The sequence below is a fragment of the Sorex araneus genome, chromosome 2, assembly GCF_027595985.1.
Source record: "Sorex araneus isolate mSorAra2 chromosome 2, mSorAra2.pri, whole genome shotgun sequence".
Lineage (NCBI taxonomy): Eukaryota > Metazoa > Chordata > Mammalia > Eulipotyphla > Soricidae > Sorex > Sorex araneus.
In genome coordinates this window covers 311,722,294-311,741,428 of record NC_073303.1, presented here as the reverse complement: position 1 = coordinate 311,741,428, position 19,135 = coordinate 311,722,294, and the positions used below count along the sequence as shown (strand labels likewise).

The following is a 19,135-nucleotide window of genomic DNA, read 5'->3' as shown; positions in this document are numbered from 1 at the left end:
AATAAGCAACAGAAATGTGTTTCTCACAATGACAGAGAGATTTAAGTTTGGGGTCATTGCTCTCTTCTCACTGTGTCTTGACAGAGCCAAAAAAAACTCTCTGAGGTGTCTTTGCTAAGGATGGCCTCACTCCTAAGACCATGGGCCACTATACTAGCCACCTCTCAAAGGCTTGATCTCCGCATTACACTGGAGAGTGAGTTTCAAGATGAGAGTTTGGGGGAGACAAACATTTGGTCTCTGGCAGAGCAAGGAATTAGAAAAAGCCTCAGCTCTCTGCTCTAAAGTAACACACCATGTGGATTCAAACAATGGTGTATTATTTTTTACTGTACTATGGGACAGGAATGTAGTGAGGTGATATTGTGTACAAGAAGAATAATACACTTTTAAAACTATCCGAAATGAACATACAAGTGCAGATGTCATTTCTACTACACTTTTTTTGCAACTGTACTCCACAGTGATTCATTAAAAATCACAATCACGATCACGAAATCCCGTTGATCGTCGATTTCTCCAGCAGGCTCAGTAACCTCTCCATTCGTCCTATCCCTGAGATTTTAGAAGCCTCTCTCCACTCGGCCTTCCCAACGATGCCACATTAGAAGCTCTTTCAGGGTCAGGGGAATGAGATCCAGCTTGTTACTGGCTTTAGCATATGAATACACTATGGGAAGCTTGCAAGGCTGTCCCGTGTGGGTAGGAAACGCTCAGCAGCTTGCCAGTGTCTCCCAGAGGGAGAAGTAGGTTCTAAGATACCGCTTCTGGGAGCTTGCTTTTAAGTCTCTGGGTGCTGACCGTTGATGGGATTACACACACCTGGGTTCCTCTGCCGGTACCTTCATGCACAAGGCCTGTCCGAACGTGTGGAGAGGGGCCTCCAGCATGGCTGTAGCTAGGCTCCGGAGGTCTTCCCTGGGAGCTCTGCTCAGGGAGGGGAGGGAAGTTGGAGCCCCTCCCCTCCGAGGGGCCCGGGGAAGACAGCCAGGCAGGCGGGCAAGAGACTCTCTGCCGGCAGCCGCCATTACAAAGAGCCGAGCTCTGGGGCTAAGAGCGAGCCGGGAAGGAGGGCAGTGGCACACCGCCGAGCCTTGCCAGGAGCAGCCGCCTGTCGTCAACACGGAGGGACCAACCCCCCACCGCCCCCCACAACCACCATCTCACACACACACACACACACACACACACACACAAGGAGCCGGCGGCGGTGTGTGCGTGTGGCCGGGTGCGGGCGGTGGCTCGGGAGTAGCGCAGAGCGGCAGCTGGTTGGGGCGGGTGGCATCATGGACGAGAAGGTGTTCATCAAGGAGCTCGACCAGCAGCTGAGCGAGTGCAAGCAGCTGTCTGAGTCCCAGGTCAAGAGCCTCTGCAGGAAGGCTAAAGAAATCCTGACTAAAGAATCCAACGTGCAAGAGGTTCGATGTCCAGTCACCATCTGTGGAGATGTGCACGGGCAATTTCATGATCTCATGGAACTGTTTAGAATTGGTGGCAAATCACCAGACACAAATTACTTGTTTATGGGAGATTATGTTGACATAGGATATTATTCAGTTGAAACAGTTACTCTACTACAAGTAGTACTCTACTACAAGCTTGTACTCTACTACAAGCTCTTAAGGTTCGTTACTGTGAGCGCATTTCTATTCTTTGAGGAAATCATGAGAGCAGACAGATTACACAAGTATATGGTTTCTATGATGAGTGCTTAAGGAAATATGGAAATGCAAATGTTTGGAAATACTTTACAGATCTTTTTGACTATCTTCCTCTCACTGCCTTGGATGATGGGCAGATCTTCTGTCTACATGGTGGCCTCTCACCGTCTATAGATACACTGGATCACATCAGAGCACTTGACCGCCTACAAGAAGTTTCCCATGAGGGTCCCATGTGTGACTTGCTGTGGTCAGATCCAGATGACCGTGGTGGTTGGGGTATATCTCCCCTGGGAGCTTGTTACACCTTCAGGCAAGATATTTCTGAGACATTCAATCATGCCAATGGCCTCACGTTGGTGTCTAGAGCCCACCAACTGGTGATGGAGGGATATAACTGGTGCCATGACCGGAACGTAGTAACGATTTTCAGTGCCCCAAACTATTGTTATCGTTGTGGTAACCAAGCTGCAATCATGGAAATTGATGATACTCTAAAATACTCTTTCTTGCAGTTTGACCCAGCTCCTTGAAGTGGCGAGCCACATGTTACTCATTGTACCCCATTAAAAATATTTTTTTAAAAAAAAGAACAAAAGCTTTTAACAACCAAAACAGAAAAAAAAAGTATCCAAAATGAATTTCTAGCCCACTAAGGAAAATGCACTGTAGGAAAATATCTACCTATGAAAGAATGTTTGAAAATTTTAGTTAAGGGTGTGAAAATGTTGGTATTTAACCCACCTACACCAAGTAAGCTATTTTTCATTTTAAAAGGACTGAGGGCTGGAGAAATAGTACAGTGGGTAGAGCACATACCATGCATATACCTGACTCGGGTTTGATCACCAGCAGGACATGGTCCCGGATCGTGTCAGGCATCCACCCTGAGTACAGAGCCAAGAGTAAACCCTGAGCATGGCAGGGTGTGGTCCCAAAACAAAAATAAATAAATAAATAAAAATCAAGTTAGGGCTGGAGTGTTGGAGCAATAGCACAGCGTGTAGGGCGGCTGCCTTGCACGCAGCCGACCCAGGTTCAATTACCAGCATCCAATATGGTCCCCTGAGCACCACCAGGAGTGGTTCCTGAGTGAAGAGCCAGGAGTAACCCCTGTGCATTGCCAGGTGTGACCCAAAAAGCAAAAAAAAAAAATCAAGTTGACTTGTGTGTAATGAAGAAAGAGCAGGAAGAAATAGAAAAACAGGAAAAGAAAGAAAAACAGGAAAAGAAAGTGCAGTTGAGGAATAGAAAAACATAAACATGGCTTGTTCATGTTTTAACTAGGTTACCCGGCCTTGTTTCAAAGTCAAAGAAAAAGCAGGTGAGCTCTGGGCACAAAACATGGGACAGCAACAGCAAAGGCAAAGCATGCAGATGCACTGAACTTGGACTCTTTCTGCCCCGCCCCCTCTTCCATCCTGACTTTAAAACAACTGTGACTTACAAAGATCCAACCAGAAACTACAAAGTACATTAAGGATAGTATAGGCAGAATACTTCAAGATTTGGATCTGAAAGGTGTCTTTAATGATCTAATATCATGGGAAAAGCAATATAATAAAAAAACCAGACTACATAAAATTAAAGAGCTTCTGCATGGCAAAAGAAACATGGGCAAAAACTAAAAGAGATTAATTAAATAGGAAAAATACTTGCATTCAGAACATCATATAAGGGTTTGGTGTTCGGGATATATGAAGTACACACAAAGATCAACAACAACAAAGACTTCAAAAACCCTATAAAAATGGGGAGAATAAATAGACATTTCTCATAGGAAGACAGGTGGATAGCCAATAGGCACATGAAAAAAATGTTCAGAATCACTTATAATAAGAAACATCCAAATTGAGACAATAGATACTATCTCATACCAGTGAGAGCAGCACATATCAAAAACAGTAGGAACTGTGTTGTGGGGGAATGTGGTGAAAAAGGAAGTCATCCACTGTGGTGAAAATGTTGTCTAGTATAAACCCCATGGAAAACAGTATGAACAGTAACTTAGAATTCAATTGTCATATGACCAAGTAATTCTACTTTTTGGCATCTACCCCCAGGACTTAAAGCACTCTCTCAAAAGAACATATGCACACTATTATTCATTGCTACTCTCAGTACAATAGCTAAGATATGACTCTTTTTTGAAAACTTCTTTTTTAGTTGATTGAGGTTCTGTGATTTACAATACTATTTATGGTTTCCCATGTACATAATTCTAAGGCAACACCTGAGATACTATTCTGCTCTAAGAAAGAATGAAATTATACTGCAAATTTGCTGCAATATGAATGGAATTAGAGAGAATAATGCTCAGTGAAGTCAATTAGAAGGAAAGGGATACATACAGAATATTCCTTTATTGGGGGGGGGGGGGTAGGCATACTGGATCACACCTTGGTTGTGTTAGGTGCCATGCTCCAGGGGGTCATGGTGCCAGGGACTGAACCATGCCTCCCCCATGCATGCAGAGTATGTACTTTATCTTTTGAGACATTTTCCTGATTCCATTCTATCTTTCTCTTCTGTGGGTATCTGAGTAACTTGGCCCGGTTACTTATCCTCTTCTCATGCCTATGAAGTGAAGGCCATGATTGTTCTACCATATCATTTTGCAGGATTCATTGTTTGTTTTTGGCTTTTTGGGCCCCACCTGGTGGTATCTAAGGTGTATTCCTGGATTAGGGTTCAGAGATTACTTCGGGTGGAGCTTGGGGGAATATACATGGTGCCAGGGATCAAACCCAGGTTGATTTATGCAAGGGAAGCATAAATCTGCACTCAGGGCCCTAACCTTTGCAATATGACTCTGGGTCTGGATTAACTGTTTTAATGACTAACATATCACAAAACTATCAAAAATATTAAATATAAGAGGGAGTGTCAATATAATCATAATCTTATGACTATACATTATTCTAGCCTGATCCTTACACAACAGGTCTGTCTTATCTGAGACTAATTATCCCTGACTTCAGGTTTTCTTATGTAGAGTTGATACCGTGGAAGGGTAAAGGTGACCTAGGTGGTCACTTTAAACCTCAGCAACCAAACAGAGGTACCCAACTGAAATAGGTAATCAGAGGACTGGGGATGGCAGATAACAGCAGAAGAATGGAAATGCCCAGCCAGGGTATGCTCTCCCACTCTCTCCTCTGTCTCCTCTATCTCCTCCCTTTCCTCCCTCTCTCTCCCTCTCTCCACAATCATACACTAGAGGTGAACAGGAAGTGAGAGACAGGACTCTTTTCTAGCAGTAAAATAGCATTTCCATTTTAGTTATCCCAATTCTACAGTATAAAAAGTCTTGCACGGGGACAGAGAGATGGTACAGTGGGTAGGACATTTTCCTTGCACATGGCTTATCCCAGTTTAATCCCCAGCACCACAAAGGGTCCTCTGAGCCCTACTAGAAGTGAACCCTAAGCACAGCTGGATGTAGCCTCAAACCCAAAAATAAATGAATCAATCAACAGTCCTGACAATTTCTGGGCTTTCTGTTTTCCCAGGCCTTGAGCTCACTGAAGCCAAGGGAAAGATAACACCGGGGCAATCAGACAAATAGCTTAGCTAAAATCCTTACATGGACAAACAGCCCCACACACCTAAGTGGAAATACAAATTATATAGGATATTAGCTTTATCTTCATAGCCAGATGGCTTTGGAAGAGAAAAAGGAATCCCCACATTCTTCCAAACAATTTTGGAGAAACACAAAGACCGAATTTCCCTATAAAAAGTCCACCCTGAAAAACAAGACATAATTTGTCCTGTACTAAGTTCTTTCCTGTCTGCGGGGAGCTTTGTTCTCTTCTACTTTTCAATAAACTTTACTGTTTCCTGAGTCTGAATGTCTTTATTGCTCAATATTTTCATTATGAACAATATTGAAGAACTGTGGGCCAATACAGAGATCTGCCACCATCGCTCCTCCTCCACATATCCACCATCTCACTCCTGTCACCTTTTATGCTCCTGTTGGGGATAGTCCTGATTCTTGTTTTTCTAGACACAAAACTCTTGTGTGAAGGACAGGAAGTTGACAGCAGAAACTCAAAGAGTGAAAGGAAACTAGAGCAAGATTGCAGTGAGAAAAACTTGAATGGGTGAAGCAGGATAGATGCTGAAGCATAGGGTTGAGAGTGAGGACTTAGCCTGCACTTGCCCAAACTTCTGATTCTTACTTATTCTGGCAGGTAATGGCAGGACAAGGGTGTCACATGAGTGGTACTTGGGAGTTTTGCACTTTATCAAGACTGACTGCCTAGTTCAGTTGCTTTTTTTTTTTTTTTTTAGCTCTGTCCACTCCACAGTAGTTCCTTGGTTCCATTTGTATCTCAATGCCTAAGATGCCATCCTTTAATTTCTGGCTTTGTTTTTATTTTAGGTTTTTCAATTTAATCACTGTGAAATAAAGTGACAAAGCTTTTATGATAATTGAGTTCAAGTCACAAAATAATCAAACACACATCCGTCTACCAGTGTGCATTTTCCACCACCAATGTCCTGCAGTATCCCTCACCTGCCCAATCCCAACCCTCCCCCGGCCTTTATGGCAGACAATTTCCTTCTTTTTCTCTCTCTACTTTTGGGCATTCTGATTTGTAATGCAGATAATGAGAGCCATCATGTTTGATCCTTTATCTATTTTCAGCACACATCTCCTATCCGTCCAACCATCACTGACTTAGTGACCCCTTCTCTATCCCAGCAGCATTCTCCCCTAGCTCACGAGGCAGGCTTCCAACCATGGAACAATCTTTCTGGATCTTGTCTCTACTATCCTTGGGTGTTAATATCATATTATTATTCTACAATAATATTTTATATTTATACTTATTTTATATTCTACAAATGAAGGCAGTCATTCTATGTCTGTCTAAGGCAGTCATTCTCATTTCACTTAGCATGATACTCTCCATGTCTTTCCAATTATATGAAAATTTCATGACTTCATCTTTTCTAACAGTTGCATAAAATTCCACTGTGTAGATGTATCAAAGTTTCTTTAACCAGTCGTCTGTTCTTGTACAAACATGTTGTTTCCAGATTCTGGCTATTGTGAACAGTACTGCAATGAACATATGTCATTTCTACTGTGCTTTTTTTCACACTTGGGGTATATTCCCAGGATTGCTATTGTTGGGTCAAATGGAAGCTCAATTTTTAGATTTATGAGGAATGCCCATACTGTTTTCCAGAAAGGCTGGACTAGTCAACATTCCCACCAACAATGAAAAAGAATCCCTTTCTCCCCACATCTGCACTAGCACTGGTTTTTTTGTTCTTTTGGATGTGTTGAGATGTCATCTAAGTCTTAGGAAGCTGCTGTCAGAGAATTAAGCTCAAGTTAAGTTATAGCCATAATTAATATCCTATTAAATTACTTTGCTGTGAAGGAAGATGAAGTTTCTGGGAAACAATCCTATGCAGAATTTTAGACATCCTTCTATCTTGCAAAGAGCATTTCCTTGCCCCAGCCTGGATTCAATAGCTGCCCAAGAAATTGGATGCTGGGAATCATTTCCCATGCTGAATAGAATGTGTGAACACCTCAACGAGGGGCTGTGTAAACTTCTCTATCTCCACAGCCACTTTCAATGCTCTCAAACCGCTTCTCCACCTGGGATGGCCGTTTCAATGGGCGGACGAAGGAGGAACGAGGGCCAGCTGGTTGGTGATCAGATGCCCTTTATTCCATTTCTCCTCTTTCCCTAACTCTCTCCACAACTCTTTCCATCTCTCTCCCTGTAACTCTCTCTCTCTCTACCTCCCTCCACAGCTCTCTCCACCTTTTGCTTTGCCCCCAGCTCTGCCTCTCTCTCCCTCTGCCACCAACTCACAACTCTCTAACTCTCCCTTGGCTCTCTCCAACTCTGCCCTACTACTCTCTCTCAGCTCTCTCCAACCCTTTCTCTAACTCCCCACTCTGGCTGCCACCACCACCTCAACCAATTCTTCTCTAACCACGCCTCCCAACCATGCCTCCCCCCATCCAACCGCCCCCCAGCACAATCAACATGTTTTTTAAGCCTTCCTGACCACCTCCACCAGGAGGGCAAAATAGCACTTAAGGTGTGTTTCTCCTCTCCTTAGACCCATAACTTAATTAACATCCTAATTCTACTTCCTAATATTTGCCATTCTGTATGGATACAGTAATAGACACAATTAGGCTGGTAGGGAGACTTTCCTGGGGACATCTCACCACAGACTCAGACTACAGTGCTCAGGCCAGATTAAGCCTAGCAGGATCCAAATCTAGTTATCACTTTTTGGATTATGACAGCTATTGTCCATGACCAAGCTCTTATAGTAAAGTATGATGGCAGTTTGGCATGGCCCATTTCGATATCAGGGTAGCTCATGTCTTGCCCTGGGTCCATCCAGTCCCTTGTCAGGACACTGGTTTGGGGGAATCTAGGAAGTAAGGGCAACTGAGGCTTAAGTCGAAAGAGTAGCTGTCCATGAAGTAATATTATCTGGAGTCAATCAACTCCCAAGTTACAGGCTTGTTTTTTTAACTGTCTTCCTGTCTCCACACAAAAAGTAATTGCTCTGAAGTAACTGACCATACAAAGGACATGAAGGAGAAGAGAAGAACAATATTTACAACTCAGCAAAGTCTGATCAGGAGGCAAAGGTAATTTACAGGTTGGAGGAGCAATCAACAAACCCAAGCTCCCTGTGGCCAGGGAGGAAGGGCAAACCAATGTTATCCTAAGCAGAACAAGAGGAACCCAAGTGCAATTTGGTGGGTGCATTGTGAAGCTGATAAGACTAAGGTCTGATGGAGAGTAACATTCTGACCCACTCAGCATGTTACTCATGTTACTCATGCTGAGTGGGTCAGAAGATGGACAGATAGAATGACTACACTCATTTGTGCGATATTACATATACATATATGTGTGCATATACGTATAATGAGACTAATATACAAGGCCAGGGACAACAGAAGTGAGGAAGTGTGGTCAATGATTTGAAGCTTGCCACAAGAATGCATGGGAGGGGAATGATCATATATTTGGGGTGTGTGTGTGTCAGTATATTCAACCCAGTTCCATTGGTCTGCAGCTCTGCCTTTGTTCTAGTATCATGCTGTTTTTAATATTACTACTTTCCAGTAGAGTTTGAGGTTGGGGCAGTTGATTTTTCCAATTTTCTTTTCCCCAAGAATTGCTTTAGCTATTCGTGGGGGCTTATTGTTCCATATGAATTTCAGAAGTGATTGCTCCATTTCTTTGAACAATGTTATGGGTATCCTTATAGGGATCACATTGAATTTGTACAATGCTTTGGAGAGTATTGCCATTTTGACAATGCTAATTCTCCCAATCCATGAGCAGGAGATATCTTTCCATTTCCTCATGTCCTCTTTTATTTCCTGAAATAGCATTTTGTAGTTTTCTTTGTACCTCCATAGTTAAGCTGATTCCGAGGTACTTGATTTTTTGAGGCAAAATTGAGAACGGGATTGCTTTTTTCATGTAGATTTCTTCTCTCTTATTATATGCATGTAGAAATGCCATGGACTTTTGGATATTGATTTTATAGCCTGCAACTTTACTACACAAGTCTATTGTTTCTAGGAGTTTCCTGGTAGAGGTTTTAGGGTTCTCTAAGTATAGTATCATATCATCTGTGAATAGTGAGAGCTTGATTTCTTCCTTTCCTACCTGAATGCATTAATATCTGTTTCTTGCCTAACCGCTATTTCAAGTACTTCCAATACTATATTGAACAGAAGTGGAGAGAGTGGGCATCCTTGCCTCATTCCTGATCTTAGAGGGAAGGCTCTTAGTTTTTCCATGTGGATGTGGGGAGAAAGGGACTCTCCTTCACTGCTGGTTGGAATGCTGACTGGTTCAGCCCTTTTGGAAAACAGTATGGACTATTCTCAAAAAATTAGAAACTCAGCTCCCATTTGACCCAGCAATACCACTCCTGGGAATTTTTCTCAGAGAGGAAAAAAGTATAGTCAAATGACACCTGCACTTGTATGTTCATTGAAGCACTGTTTACAATAGCCAGAATCTGGAAAAAACCCGAGTGCTCAGGAACAGATGACTGGTTAAAGAAACTTTGGTACATCTACACAATGCAATACTATGCAGCTGTTAGAAAAGATGAAGTCACGAAATTTTCATATAAGTGGATCAACATGGACAGTATCATGTTAAGTGAAATGAGTCAGAAAGAGAGGGACAGGTATAGAAATATTGCACTTATCTGTGGAATATAAAGTAGCAGAATGGGAGACTAACACCTAAGAGTAGTAGAGATAAGGACCTGGAGGTCTGCTCCACAGCTTGGAAACTGGTTTCACATGCTGGAGGAAAAAGCAGCTCAAATAGAGAAGGGAACATCAAGTAAGAGATGTTGGGAAGACCCATTCGGGTTGAAAGATGCATGCCAAAATTAGACTATAGACCGAACATGATGGCCGCTCAATACCTCTATTGCAAACCACAACACCCAAAAGGAGAGAGTGAGCAAAACGGAATGCCCTGCCACAGAGGTGAGGCAGGGTAGATGGGACAGGGTGGGGGTGGTGGGTGGGATTTCCATTGCAGTTGGAAAATGGGCACTGGTGGAGGGATGGTTACTCAATCATGTATGACTGAAACACAAGCATGAAAATTTGTAAGTCTGTAACTTTATCTCATGGCGATTCACTAACAATTTTTTTTAAAAGGTAGAGGTGATATTTTCATAGTCCTGGCAAAATACATGAATAAACATTTCAGCAAGAAAAACAGAGATGACACACAAATTTTGAAAAATTCTCAAATTTACTTATTATTAGAAAACTGCAAGTCAAAATCACAGTATCCCCTGACATTGATGAGAAACCCTTATGTCCCTATAATAAAAAGATCAGAAACAAAAATTCTGACAGGGAATTTAAGAATACAGATTTTTGGCACACTTTTGATGTGATTGTAATTTGGTACAATCTCTATGAAAAACAGAATGGGGATTTCTTATAACACTGGTTTGTCCTTTCTGCCTTGCCGCAGGGAGCTTAGGTTTATTGGGTTACTCCCATCAAAGTGCCCCCATTCCTCTGTGCTTATTTGTAACTTCTTTCTTTGTGCCCTGTTAACTTGTAAATGTTGTTTTTCTCTTTTCCTTAAGTCCTTTGCATAGTTAATTCAGAGCAATGTCTTTTTTGTATGGCTCAAGAAGACAGTAAATGCTATGGTTTTGTAACATGGGAGTTAATTGTCTCTCAATGATATTTACCTCCTAGGCATCTATTCTCTCAACTTAAGCCTCAGTAGCCCTTACTTCCTAGCACTCCAAAAGCAGGGTCTCAACAAGGGACTGGATAGATTCAGGGCAAGCGATGAGCTATTTGCTACCCTGGCATCGTAATGGGCCTGGCCAAAGTGCCATAATGCTAACTATAACGTAAGAGCTTGGTCATGGACAAATGCTGATATGATCCAAAAAGCAATAACTAGATTCATATTCTGCTAGGGTTAGGAATGATTAATCTGGCCTGAGCACTGTAGTTTGAGTCTGTGGCAAGATGTTGCCAAGAGAGCTGCCCTACAAGCCTCAATGTATCTCTTACTGTGTCCATACAAAAATAACTAATATTAAGATGTTAATTAAGATGTTAGGAGAAGAGGAATACCCCTACGTGGTGTTTTTACCCTTGAGCCTGACAGGCAGTCAGGAAGGGCTTTTTTTAGGTCATGTGGTTCTTCCCTGACCCCCTAGCTGGGGCTGATGCCTGCAGCCAAGTGGAAGTCAGTGGCTTACACCTGGCCACTGTAGGGTTGGTGGGATCTGTCACAGGAGACAGTGGTGCTTGGGTTCAGCGGCCAGTTTGGGTCACCTGGCTGCCAGAGATCGAACATCAGCCCAGCTTGGGCAGCTCCCGGGCATTCCCTCAGAGAGTGGGCTGAGCCCAATGTAGGCCCCCTGCAGCCTCTCAGTCTGGCACATGGCAGGGCCCCAGCCTGGAGCGGCAGTTGCTGCAGGGAGGAGGAGTGCAGCCAATGGTCCCTCAGGATGCTGGAACCCTCTCCAAAGTGGCCCAGCTATTATTAGGACACAGGAAGTTCTGCCCCCCCCCCCGGATGTGGAGGATGCTGGATCTTTTGTGAGGTTTTTCCATTTCCCATTCTGGAAGGTTATCAGTGAGGAACCCGGGACCAATGCCTCTGGTGAACACCTTGGTGACAGTTACTTGCAACTGCAGCTGATCGACGTCTAATACAATGACACCACTGGTAAGGCCTGGGGACTCAGGGTCGGAGGTCCCTTCACCACTCAGTGAGATGGCAGGCCTAGGAGAGGCCACCCGCCAGCGTTGGCAGTGTCAGCACCTGTGGGACAGACTTCCTAAGGCCCTGAGTGCTTGCTCTGCGGGAGCTTTCCCTCTCCCGTGCCACACAGAGCAGAGAAAGCCTCATTCTCTCCGCTTGTCCCAATGCTGGAATGTTCTCCACCGAGCACAGCTGGGAGGGAGCCTGTGAGAGGTCTGTGCCCAACTGGGGTCGGATCCAGCTCTGTCTCCCCAGAAAACAGGCATGTTCCAGGGGCCGTCCTGGAGGGTCTAGAAGCAGGCACCATGGACAGCATCAGGTCGGGACTGACAGGCAAGTTTTCAGGCCAGAGAACTTGTGTTTAGCAGGGAGACAGCATGGGCCGGGCACTCCTGCTCCAACGTGGTGGAAATGCCGCATGTTCCCTTGGGAGTCCTGGGAGGGTCTATCCCTGAGTCCTGGCGGAAAGGCACCTGGGGCCGGGCATCCTTGTCCACAAAACGCCTGGGATGGGAAACAGAGGCCCTCTACAAGGAGCCACAGGGTTGGAATGTGGTGGCGCAAACCTCCTCTGGTCACCTGTGCTCTTCCCAGCCTGTAGGTCTGCCCATGTCTAAGCTCAGCCTAGATTTTGGCCTTAATAGTTTTATATCATAATGCATTTGCTAAAACATAAATTTTAATATCTAAGCAACTTGGAAGTGCTTTTTCAGCTTTTAATTTTTTAATTTAATTTTGAGCTATTCTTGTAAAGTGGCCAGTGTAGGGAACTGGAAAGGCCCGAGATTCAGGAATGAAATTTGGGTTGGAAATGTGGGGCCTGATCGGTGTGCACAAGGCGGAAAGGACAGACCAATGTTATCATACAGTAATGAACTGAAATATTCTATTTTTAAAGCTTTAGAAGATCATGATAGTAAACTGAGCTTTTGCTTCCGAGGAAACGTTTGGAGGGTGGCCACATGAAGGGGTGGGTGAGGATCTGTGCTTAGGGACTCCTCTTGGTGGAGCTCAGGGGACCACAAACAGTTAATGGGTTGGTTGGCTGCTTGTCAGGCAAGTGCCTTACCTGTTTATCAGGGCTCTTGAAGAGACTTCTGATTACCACTACAATTTCCTTGATAGTTATTGTTATTTTCAGATGCTCTGTTTCCCCTTAATTTAGCTTTAAAAGTCCAAAAATGTATCCATTTCCTCTAGGCTCTCCAACTTTGTGGCATAAAGATTTTTGTAGTAATCCTTGTAATCTCAATTTCTCTGGTACCTCCTGTGAAAACTCACTTTTTATATCCAATTTTGTTTATTAGAGTTTTATATTTTTCTTTCTTTGTAATTCTAGCAGATGGTTTGTTGACCTTGTTGACTCTTTCAAAGAACTAGCTCTTATATCCATTGATTGGGACTGGAGCGATAGCACAGTGGGTAGGGCGTTTGCCTCTCATGTGGCCGACTCAGGTTCAATTCTTCCGTCCCTCTTGGAGAGCCTGGCAAGCTACCGAGAGTACCCCGCCTGCACGGAGGTGCCTGGAAAGCTATGTGTAGCTTATTCAGTATGCCAAAAACAGTAACAAGTCTCACAATGGACATATTACTGGTGCCCGCTCGAGCAAATTGATGAACAATGGGAAGACAGTGCTATGGTGCTACAATGCTTCATTTTATTAACTTATACTTTAAATCTTAGTATTTTCTTCTATCTGCTTGCTTTGAGTCACCTATGGTGATCTTTTCCTGCATGCCTAAGATGTGTTTTTAGGTGGTTTTTTTAGTGTTTTTCTTGTCTTCTAATGAACAGTCCTATTAATGTTCCTCTTAACACCATTTTTACTGTGTCCCATATGTTCTGGTAACTTTGTTTTTATTCTTGTTTGTTTCTAGAAATATTTACTCTTTGATACTCTGGATATTCAGTAGTAAGTTGTCAAATGTCAAGTGTTTGAGTCCCTATCCACATTTTTGTATGTGATTAATTTCTATTTTTAAATCCTCATGGTATGAGAGGATAGTAGATATTATATATGTATATATATATATATTCTTGATTTTATTGAGGTGTATCCTGTTACCCATAATATGGTCTATCTTGGAGAATTTCCCATGTGCATTGGATAATAATGTTTTTTAAACTTTTTTTTTGGTAAAGCAAGATAATTTTTATTGAAACTTACTTTGAAAGATGTAAGTAGAGAGAAAGGGGATATTTGAATTCAAGAGAGAAGATAGGTTTCTCCAAAGTGGAAATAAGCAAACAAAGAAACAAAAAAGCAAGTGAGATACATGTTCAAGAAAGAAAATGGTCCCAATAAGCAAGAATGATAGAATATTTTTTATGAACTCACCAATATACAGACAACTGCAAAGCTCTCAACCTTATAATGCACAAAGAAATTAAGGGAAGACAAAGTCGTTTCTGGTGACTTTGTCTTTTGAATGAGGAAATCTTTTCCCAGAATGCCCAACCGATTTTCTTCTTGTCTCACTTGACCAAAATGTAATATATGGTGGGATTGGTGTTTGAATAATAACTGTAATGAATTATTGTGAACAACTTTATAAAAGTAAAATTAAACTTAAAAAAACCTAAAATGTAATACATGCTTATTTGATGTATTACATTTTAGGTTTTATGTGTACACTATAATATGTAGACACCAACTACCACACTGGATGGGTGATTGACACCCAAGGCCCCTTCCATTTCTCTGGAATTGCTTTAAAACTCAGAAAAAAGCACAAAATTTAAATTGCATAACTCAGTTTGGAGGAATAGGAGTAGAGAATATATCATTGCATCCCAACAGCAAACACATAACACACTCAAATGAGGAAGCTGTAGACAATTTTAGGATAACAAGCGTTATAAAAGCAAATGGAATAAACCAGTGATAGGGATGCACTATTGTCTTAGTGATTCTTGGTGTGTTATTATGCCAACGTTTGAAAAGGCAAAGGAAAGGGACTGTTAAGACACCTGCAGAAGGAAGTTGTCAGTTGGTTTCAGTGGTGGAAATGGGGAAGGTTTTACCTTCTGAAGTACATTTGTCAATGTCTGGAAACATTTTCTGTTATTATGATGAGAAGATACTACTGTAATCTAGTAGGTAGAGACCATGGGTGTTATTAAACAGGTGAATACAATTAGTATTGCCAGTACAAGCATCATTAGAGCCAAAGTTAAAAAACCATATGCAAGTAAAACTATGAAGGATTACTGGGAGTGTTCCTTTTGTCTATGACCCAGGGCAAAGCATCTTGAGAATGGGAAAGTGGAGGCAAAAACTACTCCCGTTACCCTGTTTGCCCCAAACCCAGTGCCTCCTATTAGGTAAGCCCAATTTGAAGCTAGAGATCAGGCAGTCCTTCCGGTGCAAACTCTAAATGTCAGCACAAGGCACAGAGACTATTAAAGTAAGAAAATTAAAACTACCCATTGCAAAGGAGAAAAGCTAGAATTTTGGTCAGAAATTGTTAAACACAGGGGCTGAAAAGATCATTGAGTGGGAAGGGTTTTTGCCTTGCCTGAGCCTGACCCATATCTTATACTTGGCACCTCATATGATCCCCCCAGCCTGTGCAGAAGTGAGTCAAAAATACTCCCTGAGCATTGTTGGTATGGCCAAAACCCACAAAATTCTCAGTACAGAAAATTTGATATGGTTCAACTTAGTAATGGAATATTAATGCAGTGATCAAAAGGTAGGTCCAATTACAGGAAAAAATTAAGTTCTCAATTCTCAGAGGACTTTTTTCTTTTTGGGTCATACCTGGCGATGCACAGGGGTCATTCCTGGCTCTGCAATCAGGAATTATCCCTGGCGGTGCTCCGGGGACCATATGGGATGCTGGGAATCAAACCCAGGTCGGCCTCGTGCAAGGCAAATGCCCCACCCCCTGTGCTATCGCTCCAGCCCCAGGATTTGTATTTTTTGTTTGTTTACAGCATCACTAAGGGGCATGAATTAACATGAAAATATTTTAATTAACATGGATTAATGAATTAATGTGAATTCACGCTTATTAGCATAAAAATGTTTCAAAAATTTCATTGAATGTCATTAAGATTCTCAGTGAATAGCTCGCTTTCCCTCTGAGGTCAGAAATTATTTGACTGGACTGAGTGGCTTTGAAACCTTAGGAGATCATTGTAGACCAAATTTCTGATAGAGAAGTTCATAAGTCGACTTTTTCTTTAGTTTTAGAGAGGATAAACATTTATTTTCATTTTATGAATAAAACACAAAATCAAGGCATTGTTGGGAAGGATGAGTAGAGAGAGGCTTCTAAAATCTCAGGGCTAGGACGAATGGAGACCGCTCAAGAAATTCGACGATCAACGGGATGATGATGAAGATGATGATGATGATGATGATGATGATGATGATGATGTATAAAGAAAATGTTTGTAAGTTGCTTTGGCCTAGGTTGAGTTTGACCCAGATAACCAAACTATGGGTTGGAAGTTTGCCTTCTAAATTTATTTTGCTCAGTCTTTATCAGTTGATCCTAGTTCTAATCTCATGTTAGCCTTTGATTTTATTATACTAAAAGTGTAAATTATTAGTGTATTACTGATTCTGTCTGAACCATGTGATAATGCTTTCAAAAGATGGCTGAAGGAATTCAGTGTTATGATTGTTCACAGTTAATTCCATATTTTTAGGCTATGTCCCATGCCTTTCCCCATGCGTTTATACTTTGACTAAGATTGGAACCAATGGTAAAGTCAGTTCCAGTAAAAGATCAGAGAAGAGATTAAAAAAAGGTAAAGGGAAAACCCACAGAGTGTTATCAATTTTGAGTCAAATGCAGCAGAATCCAAGGATACCCTTTCAGCAGGTATCCTTCTTTACATAGAGCTAGAGAGGCTCCCACATTTATATAGGGCAGCAGAATGTAGAAATGAGAATGCCCAGGAGGAGAGAAGTTCACTTGTTTTCCTACACTCACACAGCTTTTAGTAAAAGATAGGTTAAAAACCACAGGTTTCTATTTTTCAGTTCTGATTGCATTCTATTTTATTAAAGATAGTGCAGGCTCTGTATAAGGCACCCTAAATTAACAGGATGGGAGATAAGGCAATAGAATGTGACAGAAGGATTTCTAGCAATAAGACAGATCTAGATGTCTTTCAAACTCTCTTAACCCTGAGTTTACAGAATCCCTATTTCTTCATCCTTGCATATTTGGTAATGTTTCTTTTCATGCTTGTGTATATTTGAGACATCTATCAGGAATTTTAATTAGCATAAATCTATGCATGCTATTAAAATTGGGTCTTATATTACAGATCAATTAGTATGCATGCCCATGCAAATTAATTATAGCGGTGAGGCCATTGACACTATCCATTTTATGGAATAAGATCACTATCTATTTTTGCCCTTAGAATAATTTTATTTGTCTTGGTCACCTTACAGTTCTGCTATTAAAATTAATTTCCATTGAAACATCCTATATTTAACAATTCTTAGCCATCTTGTGTTATCAAGGGAGAAAATATTCCCAGTATGATCACTCATTTGTATAGTACTGAGACATAGGTGAAAATGATGAGTAAAGGAAGCAGGCTTCATCTTTGAAAAAAATTGTGAAGAAAATATTAATTTTGTGATTGGTTATCTTTCATCTCTCTTGCCTTCTGCCTCTTCCTTCTTCACCTCTCAGATGCCCAGTATCCAATGTCATCTGCATTTGCAGTAGCTGTCCTTTAGAGCTGAAATTTCTTTTAACTCTGTCTGAAATCAAGTGAGCTTTTGAGAGTAATAAAGGCCTATTTCTAAATTATTGTGACAAAACTTACAATTCGATTCTACCAGGTGAATATGAGGTACCCTGTAGAGATTCAGATGTGCTATGCAATACTGATACCTGTTGGATGACATATTTTAAGCCTAATATTCTGAGGCCAAAGTTAAAATCTCTTCTCTTTTCAAATTTTACTCTAAAAAAGTAAAAAAAATTACTCTCGTAGCTCCCTTATAATATTAACAATTTAGAAAAGGATGAATGTCTTGAAATTATCTTCCATTAAGGAAGTAGACAATTACCCAAGCCATTCTATGAGAAGTTCCTGTGATTAAAAATATTTCTTCTCGCAAACAAAAGTAATAAATATATTCCTTACTTTGTTGAAGGGTAAAGCTTAATGATAAATGTTAACCAGTATCTCAAACATGTGTAATTGATATGAATAAATTACATCAGAAATATCTTCTTCAACACATACCTCTATAATTTTACATGGCTAAAATGGCCCTCCACATTCAAAAGAACATATGCATACCATGTTCATTGCAGCATTCAGTATATTAGCTAAGATTTGGAATCAGGCTAGATGTACAGAGACAGATAAGTGAATGATCAAGGTGTGGTATATATAGACAATGAAATACTAAACAGCTGTAATGAATGATGAAATCATGCAATTGCAACAATATATATAAAACTGGAAGACATCATGATCAGTAAGGAAAACAAGAAGAAGGATAAACACAGAATACTACTGTGTGGCATTTAGAAGAACCACATGAAGAAATGCAATATTTTATGGATTCCCAGATTAATCTTGGCTCCAGAGTTTAAGATGGGGAAGGAAAGAAAGAGTGGAGGGGAGGGAATAAAGACACAGATGAGAAGTAACGGGGGCCAGATCAGAGGATTCAGATATAAAGGTGGTGTTAAGGAATGGTTAGAGCCAAATACCCAAACCTCAGAGTCAACAATACTCAAATCAAGAGACCCAAATTTTACCAACCAAATTTAGAAAGGTACTTGTTGAGAGGGCAGGCTGGCATTGGAGATTTGGAAGGGAACCTGGGAACGTTGGTGGAGGGAGAATGACACTGGTGGTAGCATTGGTGCTTTAATTTGTATGTCTGAAACTCAACTATGAATAACTTTGTAAATAATGGTGCCTTATTAAATTTTTAAAAAATAAAATAAAAAAATAAAATTACTCTGCAAGATGACTAGAGATCAAACTATCTCAGGTAAATAGTCAGACTTGTCTATATCTTTCTGTCCTATAGAAAGAAACACTTGTCATATCCTAACTTTTGCTGTTCTGGCATCTGAGCAGTATTTGGAAGAAGTCAACATGTTCTCTTTTACTGTTTTCTTATCAGAGATGCTTTTGCCCTTAAGTATGGAGCAAGCTTTACATAGTTTGTATAGTCATTGTATAAATTT

General features: G+C 41.3%; 1 pseudogene; it reads left to right on the top strand.

Annotated features, from left to right (window-relative positions):
• Positions 1-1,286: 1,286 nt before the first annotated feature.
• LOC101558997 (serine/threonine-protein phosphatase 2A catalytic subunit alpha isoform-like) lies at positions 1,287-2,221 on the top strand (annotated as a pseudogene).
• The last annotated feature ends 16,914 nt before the right edge of the window (positions 2,222-19,135 follow it).